The sequence below is a fragment of the Euprymna scolopes genome, chromosome 12 (assembly GCF_053919585.1).
Source record: "Euprymna scolopes isolate OS-2025 chromosome 12, ASM5391958v1, whole genome shotgun sequence".
In the NCBI taxonomy this organism is placed as follows: domain Eukaryota; kingdom Metazoa; phylum Mollusca; class Cephalopoda; order Sepiida; family Sepiolidae; genus Euprymna; species Euprymna scolopes.
In genome coordinates, this window is record NC_136493.1 from 116761023 (window position 1) to 116777197 (window position 16175).

Sequence of the window (16175 nt, forward strand, 5' to 3'; positions counted from 1 at the left end):
CTCTGATTTCGAAAAAAAAAACACGCCCGCATTCTCTGAAAATTCAATTTGTATATTCCTATGTCAAATTTTCCAGATTTACCTATAATCTATAATCCAAACTGTTTATGTCATTTGTATAATAAAATATGGGAATGATAATTATGTATTCAGAAGCGTTGGATGAAATAATTTGTTGAATGAAAAAAAAAATGGTTGATTTACTTGACATGAATAGAAACAAAGGTACTTCACATTAATCGCATCACAATGCCAGGATAAACTGTAGTTGCTTCATAGGTGTCGACATCGACACGCGTATTCCTCATTTTGCTTTTGAGACCATCCCTGTAGCGCTTTCATATCGAAATTAAGAATACAGACTTTTGTCATTTATATATATATATATATATATATATATATATATATATATATATATATATAGCCAGTAGAGTTTAGTTTCCTAGAAGTACATCCAATGAAACAACAGGTGTCTACCAAAATAGTGCTCAATGAGTGAACAGAGCAGGTATATTAATTTTATTTATACAAACATTAACATAAACATTATATATATATATATATATATATATATATATATATATATATATATATATATATATAAAGCAGGTTTATATGATAGAATTTTGCGTGGAGATGAAGGAATGAAGGGAATGGGAAAGGTTTTCACGTTTGAAAGCTAAACGGCGAATAATGTCAGTTAAGAATGCATTAGAATGCAATAAATCAAGTTCCACGTCACTATTGTGACTGATATCGACTTTTCGCTAAAGATTTATTTTTTTTAATCTCTGGCGTAACGATGTCTGACTTTGCCAGTAAGAATCCAATGATTTTTGAAACTTTAGTAATCAGTGCCAACCAAATATGTACACACTTATATAAATACGATCTATATTCATGGAAATGGGTGTGTATATATATATGAATATATATACATATATATATGAATATATATGAATATATATATGAATATATATATATGTGTGTGTGTTTGTGTGTGTGTCTACATTTATATATGTCTGTTTATGTATGTAATACGCCCACACACACATATACATATGTATATACGTAGATATACATATATATGTGTGTGTTTATACATAGATAAACATTGACGCGCCATTAAACTCCTATCTACACACACACACACACACACACACACACACACACACACACACATATATATATATATATATATATATATATATATATATATATATATATATACGGCATAATAACATTAATGCGCCGAAGTAAAGTCACGATGACCCTAGACAGTATAAGATGCGTGATGAGTTAGGAATACTTAGTGTTATTCCGCTGGAGCGTATAAATTTCCAAGTTAGTATCTGGGTGCACTTAAATGCAATATGAGATACGCATCTTAGGAAATAAACACAATCTGATATAATAATATGTGGTTACAGTCTACTTGTGTTGTATCAGCGATTGTACCCTTTGAGATTAATAGATTACGAAAAATTGCGGATGGTTTTACACAAGCAGTCACCACTATAAACGAATTATCCTTGGGAATTTCCGGATGACTACGTAGTTTTGCCGGACTGCATTAAACCGAGTAGAGTACCATAATATATATATATATATATATATATATATATATATATGTATATATATATATATATATATATATATATTTACTTTTTTGTTTGTTTTTACATAAATAGTAATAGTCTGCTACACAGTTGTGTGAATGTTTCGGTCAGCTTCTTTCAAGTTTCTAGAGACAACTTCAGGTGATACGGTTCATACGAATGGAAAGATTGCAATGAAAATATCAGGTCTGAGTGGCAGGGAGTTAATATCAGGAGGTTCCGTAAAATGTAAAATGTAAGGCCTAATAAGGGTTCGTAATTTTCTGTGTGTTTAAACATAGAAATGAATGGGGAAGGATGGGGGTGTAAAGGATCGAAATAGATGTAATGGAAGACTAGAAAGAATATTATTCGTATACGTGTGTGATGGCTGCCTTACATTAAAAATATACCAGTGTGTATAAGTTCAAAAAGTAGTAGAATATGGATTTGACAAATCTATGCTAAAACGGGGTTCGGACCAAATCGGGGTTATTCTGTTATAAAATGCTATTAAATAGACAAGCATTTTTATGTGGTCAGAAAATGTAAAGTTCGTTGCCTTTTGGTATATCCTGGCCCAACCACTATCATTCCTAGATGCATTTGTGAAGCAGGTAAGAGATAATGGAGGGAAAGGAAAAGACGCTAGGGAGAAAGTAACAGAAGAAAGAAAGAAAGAAAAATCCAGAAAGGGAAAGAATGAAAAAGGGAACCCATATATAATTTTTGGTGGTAATTCTAGGGTACGTGTTTCTTCTTCCTATTTGTCCCACAACTCCGTCTACCCCCACACTTACACCCATCTCTCATATAGATTACTTATTTCCTACGTCAACCTTTGAAAGTTGTCTAGCAATAATGATAATGATAATGATAATAATAATAATAATAATAATTATAATAATAATAATTATAATAAAAATATTAATAATAACAACAATAATAATAATAATTATTATTATTAAAATAATAAACCCTCAAAATGTTTATAATTAATTTATCTCCATGCTTAGATATAATATTCTACTCTTTTTGTGATAATGATCATTGAAAATAAAAGGTAATGGTGATAAACATCTCGGTGCCGTGGGGTACAAATCACCCTTGTTTGAGAACTAAGTGGAATCAACCAGTCTTATGAATACCACTGCTTAGAGACTAAATGGGAGCATTCATACCATGTGTAACCACGACATACTACGAACGCGTTCCTCTCATACCATTTTTGTGGCTTCTGTGTTCTTTATGATAAATTCATATTATATTTATACACTTTAGACTACTTGTAGTTTCTTTCATTTGTGACCCCTAGCACGAGTCTTCAACATTTGGTGACTCTGATATTTATGTTAATTGATAATTATGATTTTAATAATAATTATATTTATTAATAATGTTGGCAATAGTGGGAAGAAACTGTTTAAAGTAAAATTCAAAAACCAAAATGTAAAATAATGCATTTAAAAATATAGAAAATAAGATGTAAACGGTAAAAGGTAACATTGCACAGAATATAAAACAAGTCTAGATAACTGATTGCAAGATACCTACGTATGCATATACGTATACATGTATGCATATGCGTATACATATGTACATCCAAACATATGTTTTTAATCATTTGGAGTTGATTCAAATAAAAAATAATTCAGTTAGTCTTATAGTTACTGTTACAGAAAGCTGAATATTCTTGACTGTTTGAATTTGTAATGCATTTGGTCGCTGTGATAGATTGTTTTCTCTGATTCTCTCTAATCTAATCATGAGCGCGTGGTACAGTGGAGGAAGTGGAGGCTGGTTACTTTTAATGCATCTAAAACAAAGCTCCTATCTTTACATCATCAATGCCCTGATCCCCATCTGGCATAAATTGAAATGGATCGTTCTCGTGTTGAGTAGGCCCCATGTTTTGACAAGCTTCTGGGTTTGACTTTTACCCCTGATCTGAAATGGAACACGTGCATCAACTCTGTTGCCCAGGTCACTGGGAAAATCGTGGATCCGTCTAACGCTCCAGAAGATATCTCACTACCTATGCAATCCTCTATCTGTATGTATCTTCCTGCAACCTCTCTCCCACAGAAGGGACGTTGCGAGCCTGTCTTTGTTTTATCGTTACTACCATGGCACGTGCTCGTCCGAGCTCCAATCTCTGATCCCCCCTCGCCAATCTTTCTCGAAAAAAACACCGTCTAGCTGGAACCACTGTCAGCAATTTTCCCTACTCTTTATCTGTGCCTAAATCATAACGTAGATTCCATGAACAAAGCATCTTTCTTAAAAGTGCACGCATGTGGAACTCTCTTCCGTTTGCCTGTTTCTCACCTGACTACAATTTGGATGTCTTCAAGTCAAACATAAAGAATTTCCTGATGAATCGCCTCCTAACGTAAGACACTTCTCCAATACTAACGATAACTACGATACTATTCCTTTGATTACAGTACACGCAATGACCCTTATCCTCGAGTGGCCTCCTGCCTTTATAAGTGGTAACCCCATGTAGAAAAATACAAAAAAACAACAACTAAAATTGATTGATTGATTGCTTTTATTAAGGACATGTCGCAATACACCTAGAGAAATCTTTACATGCCTGTCGCTGTGACTATTTCACAACCAACTGTAGTCTACATGACACTGAATGGAACATTGCTGATTTTATAACATATATTTTATACATAGTAGCCTGCGTTAAAGTTTAAAATGCAAAAGTCACGTATCATGTTTCAATTAGTCTCCAAACAAAAACGAACGCGCAGTTCTCATATCAAAGAACCTACTTTTGATTTTATACGCCTGGCATTTTGGGTTGGGCTGTGATAATGCTCAGTATTTAAGTTTAAAATGCAAAAGATATGCATCATTATGAAATTGTGCTCAATCAGAATCATTCCTTTCAAACACGTTCCTGTCATATCAAAAAAACCTACTGTTGATTTTATGTGTTATGCCTTTCGGCTTGTATGGTAATAAAACTTATCAAATGCACTTGTTATATTAGGCTGTGTAAGGTGATTAATTTGGTCCAAATCGCCTGTTTCTTTATTCCTCTGATTATTTCCATTGGTCAGATAAAGTATATATATATATATATATATATATATATATATATATATATATATATGTATATGTATATGTATATATAAATAATTTTCTAGATAGAATTATACCTTGAGTCTGAAGAGCAAAGTTGATTTTAATGTGTACATACGTGAAAATAATCTAGTGGTCCTGGATATGATCTTAAACTATATCCCATGGTGAGGTCCTAGCTTGCGGGCTTTGGGGAGTGTGGAGCTATTCCTTAATTGTCATTGCTCCCAGGTCCACTCTGACTCGGAGTGGTAGTGACTGTTAGGGTCCCAGCTATGGGTTAAATAGAAATCGACTTAAAAAATATATTTTATTAAAAAACTTTTCTTCAAAATCACTTGATTCGGCATTAAATAACATGAAAAGCGTTGATATGCCGTAAAACAAAAACAACCAAAAAAAAACATAAAATAATCTTGCTCAGAACAATGTAGATATATAATGAACTCAATAGGTATATTTCCCCTAGAGCTATATTAATATTTATTATAAAGATTAAAAATTATAAATTATGAATCAATTTCAACAGTAAAAACAAACAAAATCAAACTTGATTTTCTTTGTTTTTCCTGTTGAAGCTCATTCATAATTTAAAATTATTAATCGTTATAATAAATATCTATACCTATGTCAATCTATCTATCTGTCTATATATATATATATATATATATATATATATATTCTCTATTGATTATTATGTTGTATCTCATATAATCTAGTGATTTTATAAAATGATTAAAATACGAAAGCATATTAAGTCAACATACGTAAGCAACATTCTTATTTTATTAATTTTGACCCTTTTAGCAATTGATTTTACCGAAGAAAACTTAAATCCAATCTGTTTCACGCGTAAACATCTTTCACATCATATATGGATTTTCAAGTCTGCAGACCAAATTTGACAGTATATTATGGTAGAGATCTTTCCTCACATGAACAAATAAATAGACAAAGTTCCTTATATATATATATATATATATATATATATATATATATAATAGATATTCTACATGATTTATGCTTGCGTAAAAAATTACGTAAAAAGATTATATGTAAAAAACAAACCTCTTTCTATATTTATTTATATAGCGCATATATATATTGCTTTGAAAAATACCTACTCTGTCAATTTTTGGTCTTCAAAATTTCGACATTAAATCAATATATAATTTATTCAAACTCATGCGAGACTTTAAACAGCAGAACCCCGGAATACGGTGGCTCTAGAATACGTATTTTCTTTTCAAGTTACGATGTAGGATAAAATGTGTTCTTTCTCCTGCATTTGACCCGCCTTACAGTATTATTTATAATTTTTCTTTTATTATATACACGTGTCTAATTTACTGTTCTGTATTTTTTTACTAATTTCTATGCCGTATCTCGGGGCTATACTATATTTCGGTTTTAGCCGGGGGATATCTGTTCAAAAGTGTAGAAAACTAAAAAAAGAATTTTCAGGTTAAAGTCGACCGACCGCATTACGAATATGCATTCGTTACGTAATATCTCTTGGTTCATGTTTTGTTTTTAGCCTTGCAGCAAACATGTCTTCTATAGCTCAGGCATAGGAAAAAGTAAATCGTAAGCTAAACGTTTTAGTTTAAAGTCTTGCTGGTTGCGCACAAGTCATTTTTGTAAATATTTTTTTTACTCATCACTATATATTGGGACCAATAAATACGAAATCTACATTAATCAAAATATTATATGTAAGCGTATTTTACGACCGGGCTATTCCAGGCGGATTGCTTGTATGCACACACGCACACGCAGACACACACACAGAGGCACGCACACACACACACACACAAATATATATATATATATATATATATATATATATATAGGTTGACCCCCCAAAAACAGAGGGCATTCAATTGTTTTTCTGAGCATTTCACAGTCAACAGAGAAAAAAAAAAGGCTAAAGACCCTAGTGTTTTGATGTGCTATTTTGAATATAATAAACTAGTTTCATTTCATTCGGACAAAACACTAAGTAACGGGGCCTAATTAGAGGTAGGGCCGTTTTCTTTTGTTTTCGTCATCCTGTATATATATATATATATATATATATATATATATATATATATATATATATATATATATATAGTGAGAGACAGAGCGAAATTTAGTAGGTTTTTTTTTTTCAGGTTTTGTGGTTATTATTATTTTTTCCTAGGTAGCCGTTTTGATTAGACGAATCGAAAATGCAATCATAGAAATGATTAAAACTTGAAAAAAATCTATTTGATAGTGAATTACACCGACAACTTTTTTCATAGACTGTAAATTGCGAACGGCAATCGATATAGGAATGAAAGAGTTTGTCCTATGATTGGATAGTCATTCACAAAAGCATCACATCCCTCCCAAAAGAGGCATAGGTACGTATTACCCGACTAGAGTGACGAATGTATACATACCTGTTTAATGAGACACTTTTACCATCTGCTAGCTAATCTTACATGCTTCATTTTGTATGAAAAGGAAATGATTTGCTCAGATATAAAAGTTTCGGTGCTGAATGACGCGGGATGATGTGGCTGTCACAGATTGGTTGAGCGAAATCGCGTGATAGTATTTTTAAACACTCAATAAAAATAGTTATCGAAGGTTCTAAGGTGAGTCTAACTCCGATGTAAATAATCATACCGGTCTTCGCTGCTCGTTTAAGAGACTATATTGATATAATAATGCAATAGAGATGCTAAGGCTGGGCGCCGCTGCAGCGTATAACATATGTAAATGACCAAACCGGCTGCGCAATGTGACGACAGATACAGGACAATAAAAAGACACACGTGGTGAGTACCTAAGGGAGAAGCATCGGCCGTTCGGAATAGCTGTGTTCGAGGCGTTGTTGGGGTTCCGAAAATGACGTCTTCGAATCACATGCGTGAAGTCACTTGAAGTCGAGAAACAACACGCGACCGGGTAAGCAGAAATAAACTACTTTAATATTTAGAGAAATGCGTATGTGGAAATATAAAGTATAAAGGTTATTGTTAAATAGGAAAAAGTGTGTTGAGTCTTTTCCTCTGTTCTTTTGCGAAATAAACAAAGCTACTGTGATTTTTTACTTATTGATTTATGTTGGTAGCTATTAAAATTATTTATAAATAAGAAATAATTAATGTCTTCTAAAATAACTAATACATAACTCGATAAAATAAATACATTTTTTTAAAAATATTATTATTCAAATAATTGAGTGGGATTTGAATTGTGGTTAGTGGTTGCTTCCTTGTAAAAACTTAGACTCTAAAAGCATTATTATTCTTGATATTCATAAATGAACTCCCTGATAAAATTGTTTTTGAGATGGGTGTATTTGCTGATGACACCACTCTCTATAATAGGCACGAAGGGAAATCAAATGAACACATATCCAAGGAAATGGCAGAAACACTAGAGGATTACCTCCAATCGGTAGTGGAATGGGTACAAAAATGGATGATCACTAAGCTTGTTTCCTTCAATAATTACAAGAAACCTCTGCCACAAATAAAAATGGCCAAGAACACATTACCTGACAGTGCTTCCATTAAATTCTTCGGACTAACGTTTACAAGGAACATAAACTAGTACATATACATTGATAACATTTCCAAGGTTGCTGCGAAGAAGTTGGGCCCTTTCTACTGTGCTAGAAAACTGCTTATGCCTGAAAGTATACTGTACCCCTATAAGGCCTCCATTCTCCTCTGTATGGAGCACTGTTGTCACATTTAGGCTGGTGCATCTGCTACTTGCCTCTCACTCCTTGACAGGGCCCAGAAAAGAGTCGCCAACCTGATAAGTCCTGAACTGTCATCTAGGCTTCAGCCTCTGTACATCGACGAAATGTTGCACCCTCTGCCTGTTCTTACTTTAATAGTGAATGCTCTGACAAACTACAAGCGCTTGTGCCCCATCGACGTAATATACGCGACAAACCTGACTAGCAGCTAAATCCACTCCTCCATAGTAGAGATCCCTAGACCTAAGAGAGACTTCTACTCCAATAGTTTCTTCCTCAGAACTGCTAGACTTTGGAACTCCCATATGGGATTCTGCTTTCACAACTGTACTAACATGCAGAAGTTCCAGTGTAATGTGAACAGATAGCTTGCTACTCATCTCTCGTCATAATAGCCCTGCAACTAATGCCCCCGATAGTAGCCTCCTACTTCAAAGTGACACTTTGTTTTGTTTGGGGTGAGATCTGAATAAAAAATTAATAATTTGGAAATGAATGCCAAAGAATCCGAAATATATTTTCCTTTGATTAATTGAAAAATATTTACACTCATTGTACCCTATGTAAAGGGTCATAACAACTCCAAACAATGTAGAAAAAAATATTGCACAATTGAATACACAGAAAACCTTATCGACATTCCGACTGTGACTTATATATTTTGCTGTATAGTCTCGCGATATGTCGCAACAATCATTAGTATTTATTTGCCTCCCCACGAAAGAAGAATGTTACACAAGGTCCGCAGCGACATATATTCTGCGAGAGTATTAGAGTCGGTGCTTTTTATAATAGCTAGAATTCGTTACGAGTGTATATGTAAGTCACTATTAGAATAATAAAATTTGACACACATTGGCCCGCCCCCCCCCAATAACCATGCATGCAAATTTATATTTTATCATGCATGAATTTGAGGTATTAATTTTTAACTCATAATAATTTAAACGAATCCATCACATTAGTCTATCACCTTACATATGCTAATCTTCTGATTAATCAACAATATGGATTAAGACATTCTACTTGTAATCTAAGATTAATCTGGACAAAGCGGGGGAGGGTGGACCGGTAGGTGTATCATACTTTTTGTAGGAATTTTTGACACCCCTAACACGAAACTGCGAATAAAATATAAAAATCTCGTAATTTCTCTGTTAAAAGTGGGTTGTTCATTTTCTTTATTGTGTATACTTCAAAAAAAAAAAACTATTAAAGTTGTTTTAAAAGTAATAGAAATATATTTTTTAAAAACAGTAATGAATTTTCCGAACTCAATATTTTTCAATTTTTAAAATTTTAAAATCTATCAAAATTTTTCTATTGAGTCTATTTTTACGATATTTTCAGGGTCAATGTGAAATTTTATGTTCTTTCCAATAAACCGAATACAGTATTTTAGACAAACGTTCTTTTTAAAATTTACGCCCCCCCATTTCAAGTGTCTATTAAAAAGTAAATAATTAATTTACTCACCGAAAAGTAAATAATTAATTTACTCACAAATTGAAGAGAAAAGGCCAATAAATAACATATTCAAATTTCAAACAAAAAAAAAAAAACGTAGTGTTTTTTAGAATTTTACCCGTAAAGTCTGAAGTTTAAAACCTTAAAAAAAAACACGTTTTTTTTTTTTTTTTTTTTTTTTTAATGAAACCTTGGTCCTTGCTCCTTTAATTGAAATAAATTAGGGCTTGAATTACATTTTTCGAGGAGTTATAAGCTTCGAAAGACGGGGTGGAATTATTCACTATTTTCATGAAATTTCTAACACACCTACTGGAGCGGTAGCTTTAGATCTATGTAAGGCTTTTGGCAGGGTATGGCATGAGGGTCCTTTTAAGACAATCAGATCATACGGTATCACTGGAGGAATACATAACATAATTAAATCCTTCTTAGATAAGAGAAAAATCCAGGATGTCCTTGACGGTTGTACATCTAAACAATATGATATAAATGCGGGAGTGCCTCAGCGGTCTATCCTTGGGCCTCTGTTATTCCTAATTCCCATAAATGACCTCCCGGACAAAATTGTCTGTGAGATGGGTATATATGCTAACGACACTACGCTCTATAACAGACACGAGAGGAAAACAAATAAACACATATCAAAAGAAATGGCAGACATACTAGAGGATGACCTCCGATCCGTAGTGGAATGGGGACAAAAATGGATGGTCACATTCAATGCTGCCAAGACTAAACTTGTTTCCTTCAATAATTACAAGAAACCTTCCCTACCACCAATAGCAATGCCCAATGACTCTTTACCTGAAAGCACTCTTTTAAAGTCTTTGGCATAACGTTCATAGGAAACATGAGTTAGAACAATTACATTGAGAGTATTGCCAGGACCGCTGCAAAGAAGGTGGGTTCCATATATGGAGTATTGTTGTCATATTTGGGCTGGTGCATCTGCCACTAGTATCTCGCTCCTAGACAAGGTTCAAAATAGATTCACCAATCTGGTAGGTCCTTAACTGTCATCTAAACTTCAGCCTCTGTCCCATCGACGAAATGTTGCATCCCTCTGCATATTCTACAAGTACTTTAACGGTGAATGCTCTGACGAACTGAAAGCACTTGTAACCCCTCGACGTAAATACCCCCGACAAACAGCTAAATCCCATCCCTTCACAGTAGAGATCCCTAGATGTAAGATAACTTTCTACTCAAGTAGTTTCTTCCCCAGAACAGCTAGACTTTGGAATTTCCTTCCGAGTCCCTGCTTCCCCAACTGTACTGACATGCAGAAGTTCAAGTGTAACGTGAACCGACATCTTGCTGCCCAACTCCCTACACAGTACCCCTGATGCTTATGTTCCTGATAGTAGCCCCCCCCCTACAACAAAGTGGCAATGTGCCTTATTTGGGGTGAAAATGTAATTAAAAAAATAAATTTTATTCTGATTATAAGAACGTTTTCATTAAATCAGTTATTATTATTTACTCACTAGGAGTTCTCAGTGAAATCATCGCCAGCGATAGTTCATTGACAATGATATATGGTGTTTCCTAGAGTCCAAGTGACAACACGTGTCTTCAGACTATAGTGCTATCCATGTCTTTGGGTGTATATTGCAATTAAATTTTCGTTTTCGCAAGAGATCGTTTTCATCGACATTTCCTTAAGATATCTCATTAGAATTCCCCAGATATTGGATAGCAAAAATCTACACAAAATCACATATTACTTTTATATAACTCTTCTACGAAAACACCCTTCTTTTATGCTCTTGTATATTTGTCTTCCTCTTCTTCTTTCTTCTTCTTCTTCTTCTTCTTCTTCTTCTTCTTATTATTATTATTATTATAGTTACAGTATTAATACTTTTAGGAGTAGAAGTTGAACAAATATCTTTTTTTATTATTAGTCGCGTGCAAGCGACTCTATAAGTCACTCTGTCGGTCGGGCTGTCGCTTGGTTTGTCCGTAACACTTTTGTGCTTTGCCTTTTTTGTTAAGATCGAAGGTCTGTTGTTAATACATGCTGTTCTTAGCTTTTTAAAATTTTCTTGGCCTTCGGACCGGGATCAAAGTGTAGTATCTGTTCCGGCAGATACTGCACTTAAGATAATTTGTACCAGTCAATGGAGGGGAAACCCTCTATACTGGGACAATTATTATTTTTGGTAACCAGAGTGACCCCTTTTAGGGGAGCTGGTTTTTACCTCACATTAAAAACGGCCTTGTGCCTAATTTGCTCAGTGGGGGAGCAAATAAATACCATCTGTTCCGGCAGATACTGCACTTAAGATAATTTGTACCAGTCAATGGAGGGGAAACCCTCTATACTGGGACAATTATTATTTTTGGTAACCAGAGTGACCCCTTTTAGGGGAGCTGGTTTTTACCTCACATTAAAAACGGCCTTGTGCCTAATTTGTTCAGTGGGGGAGCAAATAAATACCATCTGTGCCGGCAGATACTGCACTTAAGATAATTTGTACCAGTCAATGGAGGGGAAACCCTCTATACTGGGACAATTATTATTTTTGGTAACCAGAGTGACCCCTTTTAGGGGAGCTGGTTTTTACCTCACATTAAAAACGGCCTTGTGCCTAATTTGCTCAGTGGGGGAGCAAATAAATACCATCTGTGCCGGCAGATACTACACTTAAGATAATTTGTACCAGTCAATGGAGGGGAAACCCTCTATACTGGGACAATTATTATTTTTGGTAACCAGAGTGCCCCCTATTTGCCTACTTTTAGGGGAGCTGGTTTTTACCTCACATTAAAAACGGCCTTGTGCCTAATTTGCTCAGTGGGGGAGCAAATAAATACCATCTGTTCCGGCAGATGCTGCACTTAAGATAATTTGTACCAGTCAATGGAGGGGAAACCCTCTATACTGGGACAATTATTATTTTTGGTAACCAGAGTGCCCCCTTTTTGCCTACTTTTAGGGGAGCTGGTTTTTACCTCACATTAAAAACGGCCTTGTGCCTAATTTGCTCAGTGGGGGAGCAAATAAATACCATCTATTCCGGCAGATACTGCAAGCTATGACTAGCTATGACTAGCAAAGACCAGATGTGGGGGCAACCTCACATGCCTGACCTTTAACCAGCTCCCATTTCCCACCTCTCGGGAGCTGGCCCCCTTTCCCTTCCCCCTCCCTTCACTCCTCACATTAAAAATTGGCCTTGTGCCTAATTTGCTCGGTGGGGGAGCAAATAAATACCATCTGTTCCGTCAGATACTGCAAGCAAAACCATATGAGGGGGCGACCCCACATAAAAGACCTTGGTCAATGTAGAGGCAACCCTTCATACAAATTGTCACTACCCAGCTCCATTTCCCACCCATCGGGAGCCGGTCCCCTTTTCCATCCCCCTCCCTCTCTCTCCACATTAAGAAACGGTCTTCTGTCTAAATTGCTCAGTAAATACAACTTTGTCAATGTAGGGGAAACCCTTCATACCAATTGTCACTATTCAGCTCCCCTACTCGCCAGGGAGTTGGTCCCCATTTCCCCTGCATTCCTCACATTAAAAATCAGCCTTGTGCCTAATTTGCTCGGTGGAGGAGCATATACATTCAACTTTTCTTGGCCTTTTGGCCAAAATTAAAGTGTAGTATCTGTTTTTACTACATACTGTAATTATGTTTGTAACTATGTGATATAAAGTCGGGGGATAACTTTTCTGTATTAATTTAATGTAAAATGACCACCCACTTTACAAAACCAGTCAGTCTCAAAGCCATTCATGCCATTCTGCAGATCATTCAAGTTGTTTTTGAAGGACTCCAGTTATTTTTTAAGCATTCAAGTCATTCTTAAGGTCATTCAATTCATTCTTAAGTTCATTAAAGTCATTCTAAGTCATTTACTTTTTATTTATTTAAGTCATTTCAGCCCAAATTTCGGTCATTTTAGTTCATCTTTAAGAATTTCATGCCAATCCTACATTCACACATTCATTCATTACACGAGAACATGCGATTAAGTGCTATCGGCCTTGTTATCTTTTAAAATTTAATTCTGTCTTTTAATTTTTGTTTTTATTTCTTCTTGTAAATTAGTTTTGCCTTTTTATCTATACATCTGTTTCGTTTAAATGATTGCAAGTAGATAACAATAGCTAAATTGCAAACCCACAGTAAACGAACAAAACCGGCTCGTATATGATAACATTCTATTTCTATGGATAACTTTATAATCCAACTAAACTATCCAACGTAATATATGCCAGACTTGTATTTACATACTCTGAATAGAGATATATTGCATTGTGGAGCGACGTACTCGTAGATGAAAAATAAAGCTGACAATAAGTTCGATAGTCTTCAAATAGGATTTTAAAGGATTTGTTTTAGACATATTTATATGTTTATTTCAATATATATCGGATTAGTAGTAAATTAAAAAGTGTCCCACCGTTATAGGCTCTTCGCATCAAACAATCGTGTAGTCACGACAGCTGCCATCAGGTTGCCTTATTATTGATCAGTGCCTAACACTAAACATAAATTCCACCAGCAAAGTTTTCCTCTTAAAATTATTTGTCTGTGAGACAAAATACCGCGCGCTGATTTCCAGCTGACAATGATATGATCGTTTTAAGGGAAACATTTTCCTATTGAGCCTTTCTCGTAGATGCCCAAACATTGCTCAAGGTTCACTATTGGCACCCTTCACCATTTGATATCGATCAATACTTGTAACCCTATAGAAAAACAAAACCAATGAATATGTATTTTTCTAGTATTATAAAAAAGTCACATTGTGTGTGTGTGTGGGGGGGGGTTCTTTCCTATATATTCCAAAACGGCTGAACCTATCTTTTGCAAATTTCCCACAAATGTAATTTATATGTCTGAAAGTGTTCTTAGATATATTTTGTACAGAAATTAATCCGATAAGTATCGTAAAACAAAAAAGAAAAACAATCTATAAAAGTGTAATTGTTGTACAGATAAATAGAAGACTTTTTTTACAGGGAATATCTTACGTTTCTCCGGCCTGTCTTACATAAAATATCCCCCTGTAAATATTCTTCTTTTTTTATATTTACTAGAAGAAAGGTTAGATTTAAGATCGGCAAACTCAAATAGCAGCTGGCACGATATTGTAAACAAACACAGACGGAATTTTACAAACGACATTATCATCATTGGTTTCTTATATTTAAAAACAAATATGCGAATTATCCAACCGGACAAATTATTCCTCGTAACATATAATAATCAATATGAGGTTTATTCTATAATAATACATACGCAATCTGCATGAATTGAAATATGCTGTGTAAAGCGTCATGCACGACCGGGCAACGGCGAGAAGCCAGCTTGTAAAAGTTATATATACAAGATGAAAAACACACATATACGCGTGAGATATTTTCGAATATTTTTTAACGCAAAGATCACGTAAAATCTATTTTGTTTGTAGTTAAAAAAACGTAATGCCTGCTCACTTCTTTACTATTTTGTAAACGCATTGGATAGACGTACGTCTATTTTATTTCATATAGTTAACCAATTAAATCATGACAAAAAGGCATGTTCGTTTTGTTGCGTCCATCAAGAGCTTATCACCATTGATACGTGGAACGCTATAATATATTCCTGGTTAGTTACAGTGGCAAACTACATAATTTTATCCAGCGTAAAGCACTCAACATTTATTCGATTTGTGATACAATCGTCACCAGAACGAATAAGCTACCATTTCTAAGTGGACTTCGACTTCGATAGCTATTTATTTAATGGTCGCAACTAGATGCAAGTTAAGTGCGCTGATCGACGCCAGGGTAAGGGTTTCGCGATAGTCTCCGGCATTAAAGAGAAAGGCCATTAGCGCTTTTATTGTGAATCTCGGCTTCCTGACATGAAACGCCAAGGAAGTGTTTACAAGTTCAAAGCTGAGAACGGAGCGTTAAAGAAAAAAAACAAAAAAAACAACAAAATGTCAAAGAACGTTAACGGTGCCTGAGTAGTCTGTTCGCCTCGGGCTTGTTGAACAGAGAGGTCGATTCGTGATACAGCGTATGTCTTATAAACACAGATAAGAGTTAACGATGGCAATGATATTGAAGGCCAACAATTGAGAAAGAGAGTAAGTAATGCCGTAATGGATATCATATAACGCAACTAATTCAATATAATGTAAAGACAAGCTTTTCCTTCGATTTTTTGCCAAACGTCAGTAGAGATAAGGATACACGTCGACATCATGTGTGCGCATATATATATATATATATATATATATATATATATATATA